The following is a 7,600-nucleotide window of genomic DNA, read 5'->3' on the forward strand; positions in this document are numbered from 1 at the left end:
AGCATTCAAGCTCATAGTCCGTTCAAGCAACACAAATCAAGAGCAGAGAAAACACATACCCCCAAATCTATCAGAGGTGGGATCAGCTGTACTTGAGCAGTGGACATTCCCTGTCAACCTTTCGTACCCGCCGTGTGATGTATGTCATTGTCTGAAAAAAAAAACCGGAAACATACCTCGATACTTTAGTGTGTAATTAATTACAACTGGTATGAAAAACGTCAGTCAGAAATTGACTCAGGTTGTATTTACTGCGGAGGTGATTGTATCAACCATAAAACTTGCCAAATGATGGCTTTAAAAGACACTGTTGATGTCCTTGTTTTACTAACTTGTTTGCAAATAGCTTGTATTGTTTTAGAAATTGTTCCTATGCAGTTCATGCTATTGCGTATCAAATCAACTGAGAGATATAAACCCCAGATGTAGGTAATAAGGGTATATAGATACATTAGTAAAGGAAGTCGAAAATTGAAAAGCTGAAGTTTTTTAAAAAGATTTTTAAAGATTTATTGTTAAGAAACCACTTTCGTATTTTTCTAGTAAAATTACAAATTTGAAACAAATGTATCAGACTATGTGGTATTCAAGATATGTAAAAATAAAAATACATGTAACTACTATTAATTGATAATAAAAGTCAATAAAATATATGGAAATAAGGAACAGTATTAAAGTTTAAGGTGTGTTAAGCTATACAAAATTGGAGCAAAGCAAACACAGACTTTTAAAACATTAGAGATAGGATCATGTCCCATGGAGGAATGACCAACCCTTGCCGTGTGCTCCTTCTTTGATCTAGAAAAATCTGTACACAACTTAGTATGTATATAATGGTTTTCCTTTAATATACTTTATCCAAATGAATAATTGGAACAAACACAGTCTTTTTTTCTTCTTGGATAGTCACATTAAAATTTGTCACAATATGTTAAAAATTAAAAAAGCAATAAAATCATTTGAAAGTAATGTCAGAGTTGTTAAAATTATCTTATATTTCCAGAAAATAAAATAAACAGTGAGGGTCTGTGATGTTAATTTTTGAATATTAATAAAAAAAAAAAATGCCAATTTTGATCTTTAATTTGGCTATTTCTTTTTAAGGACTTAAGTAATACTAGTATATTTAAAAAAAATATTTGCCAAACATGATGATAGAATTCATGAAAAATTTAATATATAATTCAGGACCAGCATAGAACATTTCACTGCACAAAATTAATCTTTTAGTAGGCTGCAAATAAGAAATACGAATCCAAACTTAACAATACTGAATATTTCGAATGAGGAAAAATGGATTTTAATGAGAATTAGAATTCTCTTCTCAAAAACAAATTCACCACAAATATACCCGGCAGTTCCTCACCAAATGTTATCGGTATGGAATTTAATCATGGGGATTTAATTGACTATAGTTAAATTAGCAATATAGAATCCAAATTTATAGTAAGAACTAAAAGATTATGTAGATTTTTTTTTAAACAGAGGCTAGGACAAAACTCTGCTGAAAAGCTAAGAAGCGAACCTCGTTAATGATAAATTTGTTGAATGGGTCATTGTATCGACCACAGGACCTACGAAATGATGACTTTAAATAAGACTTCTTTCGGTGACTTTTTTTTAATTTACCTCATTTTGGAAATTGTTCATATGTAGAACATGCTTTTGAGTATCTAATCAACAGAGATATAAACCCCGTCTGCAGGTGAAATCACGTCTATCATAAAACTAAGTGGCAAATTTCTTACCATTTTTGGTTTTTTTTTCTTTCAAGTGAAATATACATCAATAAAAGTCTCTGGTATCTTTTATTTAAAGCTCACCTGGATACCTGGATACATAATACAGGGTGTTTCAGCAATCATGTCCCCGACTGTGGGGCCTCAATAAAAAGTAAGACAGTAAAAACGAAATATTTTTCTTTTCTTTTTTTTGCAAAAATGAAAATCACATAACCAAACAATCTTATTAATATGAAAGTTGAAGTAATTCTGAATCAACCAATTTTTTAAGACAAGTACTTTTAAAGTTTGAACACCAGCAGCAGTTTCAATTTAACGTCACTTTTAAGTGTTCTGAAAAGTCACGATATTTTCAGTCAGCATCCTCATTTGTCTCTGAAGTCCCTTACGACATATAAACGATATATCATTCAATTATTTTGACAAAATATACCGAGTATTCAACACCTACATATCTACTTTATACAGGGATTTTTCGCCCCGTGTTATTTTCGCCCTCTTGCACTTGCAAACAATTTTGCCCCGTTTTAAATTCGCCCAGTCATAGTTCCGTTTAAGAAATTATACTGTGTAATTTGAATTAGCCCCGTTTTAAATTCGCCCAATCAAGAAGAGGGCGAATGGGCGAAAACAAAACGGGGGCGAACATTTCCCAATATAGTATTATGAATTCAATTTTATTGAATTTGTTGCTATTAGAGATCGAATACCTTAAGGTGACTTTAAACTAAGACTCTAAATTCGTGACCATCAACTTATTTGTCATTTGAGGCCCAAGATTTTGCTGAAAGACCTGATCTTTAAAACTACTTAAATATTGTCGACAAGACCCAACAAAGATTATAATATTAAAATACAAATAAATTATCAACTGACTTTTTACAAACAATATAAACAAGAGGCCCACGGGCCTTATAGGTCACCTGAGTATTGTGTAACAACTTTCAAACAATTAAATTTGGTTCGTGATTTAAACCAGAGCCATGAAATTCACAATTTACAATTTTGAAAGAGGCACCATTGCTTATCATAATTATTAACTTAGCATGCTTACTCAGTTTACTTAATACCCAGAGGTAGATCAGAGTAACAAAGAGAAAATGCACTTCCACTTTATACCCAGTTGTGCACCTCACCCTAAAGGAACCACTGACCCATAGGCCACATACATGTTTTTCAAAATTTTGCAAATTTAATCATAAAATGGTTGATTAATACCAAAGAGCAGATTTCAAAGCATTAATTTATTTTCAGACTATGTAACCCCCCTCCCCCTCTGACCCTGGGGGCATAAAAAAACCTCTTTGCTAGATGCACCTTTCTTCATCATAAATATATATATACTTGGATCATTGGCATAAAACCCAGAAGCAACCTTCCAGCTGTATAAAGGCATATTTGTTGTGTATATATAAACAAACACTACCCCCTGTTTAGGAAAATATCTAAAAGAATTAATGTATTTTTACTATATAATCAATAGAGCCCCGCCCTAACACCAGAACCCCTAACCCTGGGGCCATAAAGTTCACAATTTTGGAAGAGGCACTCTTGCTCATCATAACTATGTACTTAGTTAGTTTATCTAATACACAGAAGCAGAGAAGATTTTCAAAGAATTAATGCATTTTCACTATATAATCAATAGAGCCCCGCCCTAACACCAGAACCCCTGACCCTGGGGCCATAAAATTCACAATTTTGTAGGAGGCACTCTTGCTTATCATAACTATGTACTTAGTTAGTTTATTTATTACACAGAAGCAGAGAAGAAGATTTTCAAAGAATAAATGCATTTTCACTATATAATCAATATAGCCCCGCCCTAACACCAGAAACCCTGACCCTGGGGCCATAAAATTCACAATTTTTGGAAGAGGCACTCTTGGTCATCATAACTATGTGCTTAGTGAGTTTATTTAATACCCAAAAGCAGAGAAGAAGATTTTCAAAGAATAAATGCATTTTCACTATATAAACAATACAGCCCCGCCCTAACACCAGAAACCCTTACCCTGGGACCATAAAATTCATAATTTTGTAGGAGGCACTCTTGCTCATCATAACTTTGTACTTAGTTAGTTTATTTAATACCCAGGAGCAGAGAAGAAGATTTTCAAAGAAATAATGCATTTTCACTATATAATCTATAGAGCCCCGCCCTAACACCAGAACCCCTGACCCTGGGGCCATAAAATTCACAAATCTGGAAGAGGCACTTTTGCTCATCATAACTATGTGCTTAGTATATTTAATACCCAGGAGCAGAGAAGAAAATTTTCAAAGAAATAATGCATTTTCACTATATAATCTATAGAACCCCGCCCTAGCACTAGAAGCCCTGACCCTGGGGCCATGAATTTCACAATTTTGGTAGAGGACTCAATGCTCATTACATTCGTGCAAACAGTTTGCCTGCTTGATGTCCATGAGTAAAGAAGAAGATTTTTAAAGATTGCAATAATTATAGTGGTTTTGGCCCCACCCCTCAGGCCCCAGGGGGGCGGGGACCATGAAATTCACAATTTTTGTTCCCCTCCACCCATAGATGATGTATACCTAATTTTGTTGAAATTGGTTCAGTGGTTTCAGAGAAGAAGCTAAAAATGTTCAAATGTTAACACACGACGCACGACACACGACGCACGACGACGGACGAAAACTGATAGCAATAGGTCACCTGAGTTACTCAGGTGACCTAAAAATTATATTAAGTTTTTGAATTGCATTGACCAATTATCGAATCAGAGGGAAGATCTAAACATATAAATCAGTGTTTTTATTAAAAGATTTTAACATATAAATCAGTGATTTTTATGCCCCCTTTGAAGAAGGGATGGCCTATTGCTTTGCTGCTGTTTGTCAGTCGACCATCAGTTTCCGTTAATTTTCTTCACAGAGGATGCACATACTGAAATGAAATTTGGTATACAGATTTATCGTAACAATTTCTAGATCAACTTCTGTTTCGGGTACAATCAGACCATTTTAGATAGAGTTATCCCCATTCCAATTATTTGCAGTTTCCGTTCATTTACTTTGCAGAGGTTGCACATATAAAAATGATATTGGGTATACAGATTTATAATAAAAATATATAGGTCGAGTTTTGTTTTATGTAAGATCAGACCATTTTTGGAAAGAGTTATGCCCCCTTGGACTTAGAAAAATTCCACTTATTTGGTGAGGGGGGGGGGATAAGTGCTTTACAAACATCTCTTATATTTGTACGATTTTTTAAAACAGTCATATAAATCAGTGATTTTTTTATTATCAGATTTTAACATGTAATTCATTGATTTTTAATTATTAAATTTTAAAACATAAATCATTTAATTCAGTGATTTCTTATTATTATGTTTAAACATATAAATCAGTTATTTTTTATTATTAGATTTTAACATATAAATTAGTGGTGGGTATTTTGCATCATTGATCAAGTTTGCAGCATATCAAAAATATAAAAATTTTATGAACTTACTTAAATTCTTACTTAAGTACTAATACTCACACTGGCTGTGGAAAATGGACCGTCTTTATGCTTTGTGAACAAGTACTTTGTCAATTATTTCCACAGTGTGACATTCTCATGCAATATTTACAGGTGTTACAATCAAACAAAACATTAAAAGGTTCTTTTGAATATTATAAAGACTTCATTTGATACAGTTCATCTTTTCAACATATCTTGCAAAGTGTTAATTGTATAAAAGGTGATGCTTATGAACAGTCTTCGATCTCAAAAAAATCTATGAACAAAACAAATCTATAAATAAGACAAACCAGAAGTCTCTGTCGAGACTGTAGCTCTACTGGTTTATACTATAACAAAAAAAAAAAAAGAAAAATAGCAGCTGGAACTTGAAACTTTAAAACAGCAATAAATAGAATAATGACCCTTGATTAAGTCAATTTTTGTGGCAATATTGCAATAAAACTACATCTAGGAGAAACTTTTAACAAAATTTTAAAAATTTTCAATTTGAGTTACCATGGCAACACCATTCACCAAATAAATTTAAAATAAAAATAAAGATGACAGTGTATCTTAGAGTAGTCTATCTGCATGCCACATTATATCAAAAACAAAGTAAAACTGCATTTGTAATAGCATTTTCAAGTTATTTTATAGAAATTTCTATATTTAGTAATCATGCAACACTGTTCAGCAAAATAAAAAAAAAACATTTATACACAGAATTATGTATCTTAGTGTAATCTACCTTTGTTCCAAGTTATATCCAAATCAGAACAAAACTGTAGGAGGAAAAGCATTTTGAAAACAATTCAAAGAAGTTTCTATTCTTAGTAACCATGGCAACACCATTCATCGAAATCAAAAAGCAATGCACAGAATTATGTATTTTAGTATAGTTTATTTGTGTGCTGAGTAAAAATAAAATCAGATAAAACTGTAGGAATAGTAGTATTTTGAAAGCATTTCACAGAAATTTTTAAATTTTAGTAAATACGGCAAAATCGCTCATTGAAGTCAAAAACCGATGCAAAGAATTATGTATTTTAGTATAGACTACTTGTGTGCCAAGTTATATTGAAATCAGGCCAAAACTGTAGGAGGAGTAACAGATATGTAGGTGTTGAAAAATTATTTACAGACAGATGGACAGCTAGACAGACGCATTACTATCGCATAAGCTCTTCTGGTCTCTGACCATTACAGCTTAAACCAAAAGTCTCTGTCGAGACTGTAGCTCTACTGGTTTGTACTTATCAAAAACCATTGCACTATTTTATGTATCTTTGTGTAGTCTACCTGTGTGCCAACTTATTTTGAAATCAGACAAAAACTGTAGAAGGAGTAGCGTTTTTAAGGAATTCCACAGAAAATTCTATTTTGAGTAACCATAGCAATACCGTTCATCGAAATCAAAAACCGATGCACTATTCTATGTATCTTAGTGTAGTCTACTTGTGTGCCAAGTTATATTGAAATCAGACCAAAACTGTAGAAGGAGTAGCGTTTTAAAGGGATTTCACAGAAAATTCTATTTTTAGTAACCATGGCAACACCGTTCATCGAAATCAAAAAACGATGCACTAATTCTATGTATCTTAGTGTAGTCTACTTGTGTACCAAGTTATACTGAAATCAGACAAAAACTGTAGAAGGAGTAGCGTTTTTAAGGAATTTTACAGAAAATTCTATTTTTAGTAACCATGGCAACACCGTTTATCGAAATTAAAAACCGATGCACTATTCTATGTATCTTAGTATAGTCTACTTGTCTGCCAAGTTATATTGAAATCAGACAAAAACTGTAGAGGAATTAGCGTTTTTAAGGAATTTTACAGAAAATTCTACTTTTAGTAACCATGGCAACACCGTTCATCGAAATCAAAAATCGATGCACTATTCTATGTATCTTAGTGTAGTCTACTTGTGTGCCAAGTTATATTGAAATCAGACCAAAACTGTAGAAGGAGTAGCGTTTTAAAGGAATTTCACAGAAAATTCTATTTTTAGTAACCATGGCAACACCGTTCATTGAAATCAAAAACCGATGCACTATTCTATGTATCTTAGTGTAGTCTACTTTTGTGCCAAGTTATACTGAAATCAAACTAAAATTGTAGGAGGAGTAGCGTTTTGAAAAATTGTTTACAGACGGACAGACAGACAGACGGACGGACGCCGGACGCATTACTATCGCATAAGCTCTTCTGGTCTCTGACCAGTAGAGCTAAAAAAACAGACCCCTGGAATCTGGTTACGTGCTTATGTAAAAGGTGAAGATAATGAAGTACGATCAATTTTTAAAAAAAAAAAACTGTGAAAACCATGAAGGCGTAAAACATAGACTCCAGAAAATCCCCAGGATGCTTCCACATAAATATAA

Source organism: Saccostrea cucullata, unplaced genomic scaffold, assembly GCF_032062105.1.
Source record: "Saccostrea cucullata isolate Sc308-1 unplaced genomic scaffold, CSIRO_AGI_Scuc_v1 ctg225, whole genome shotgun sequence".
NCBI lineage: Eukaryota > Metazoa > Mollusca > Bivalvia > Ostreida > Ostreidae > Saccostrea > Saccostrea cuccullata.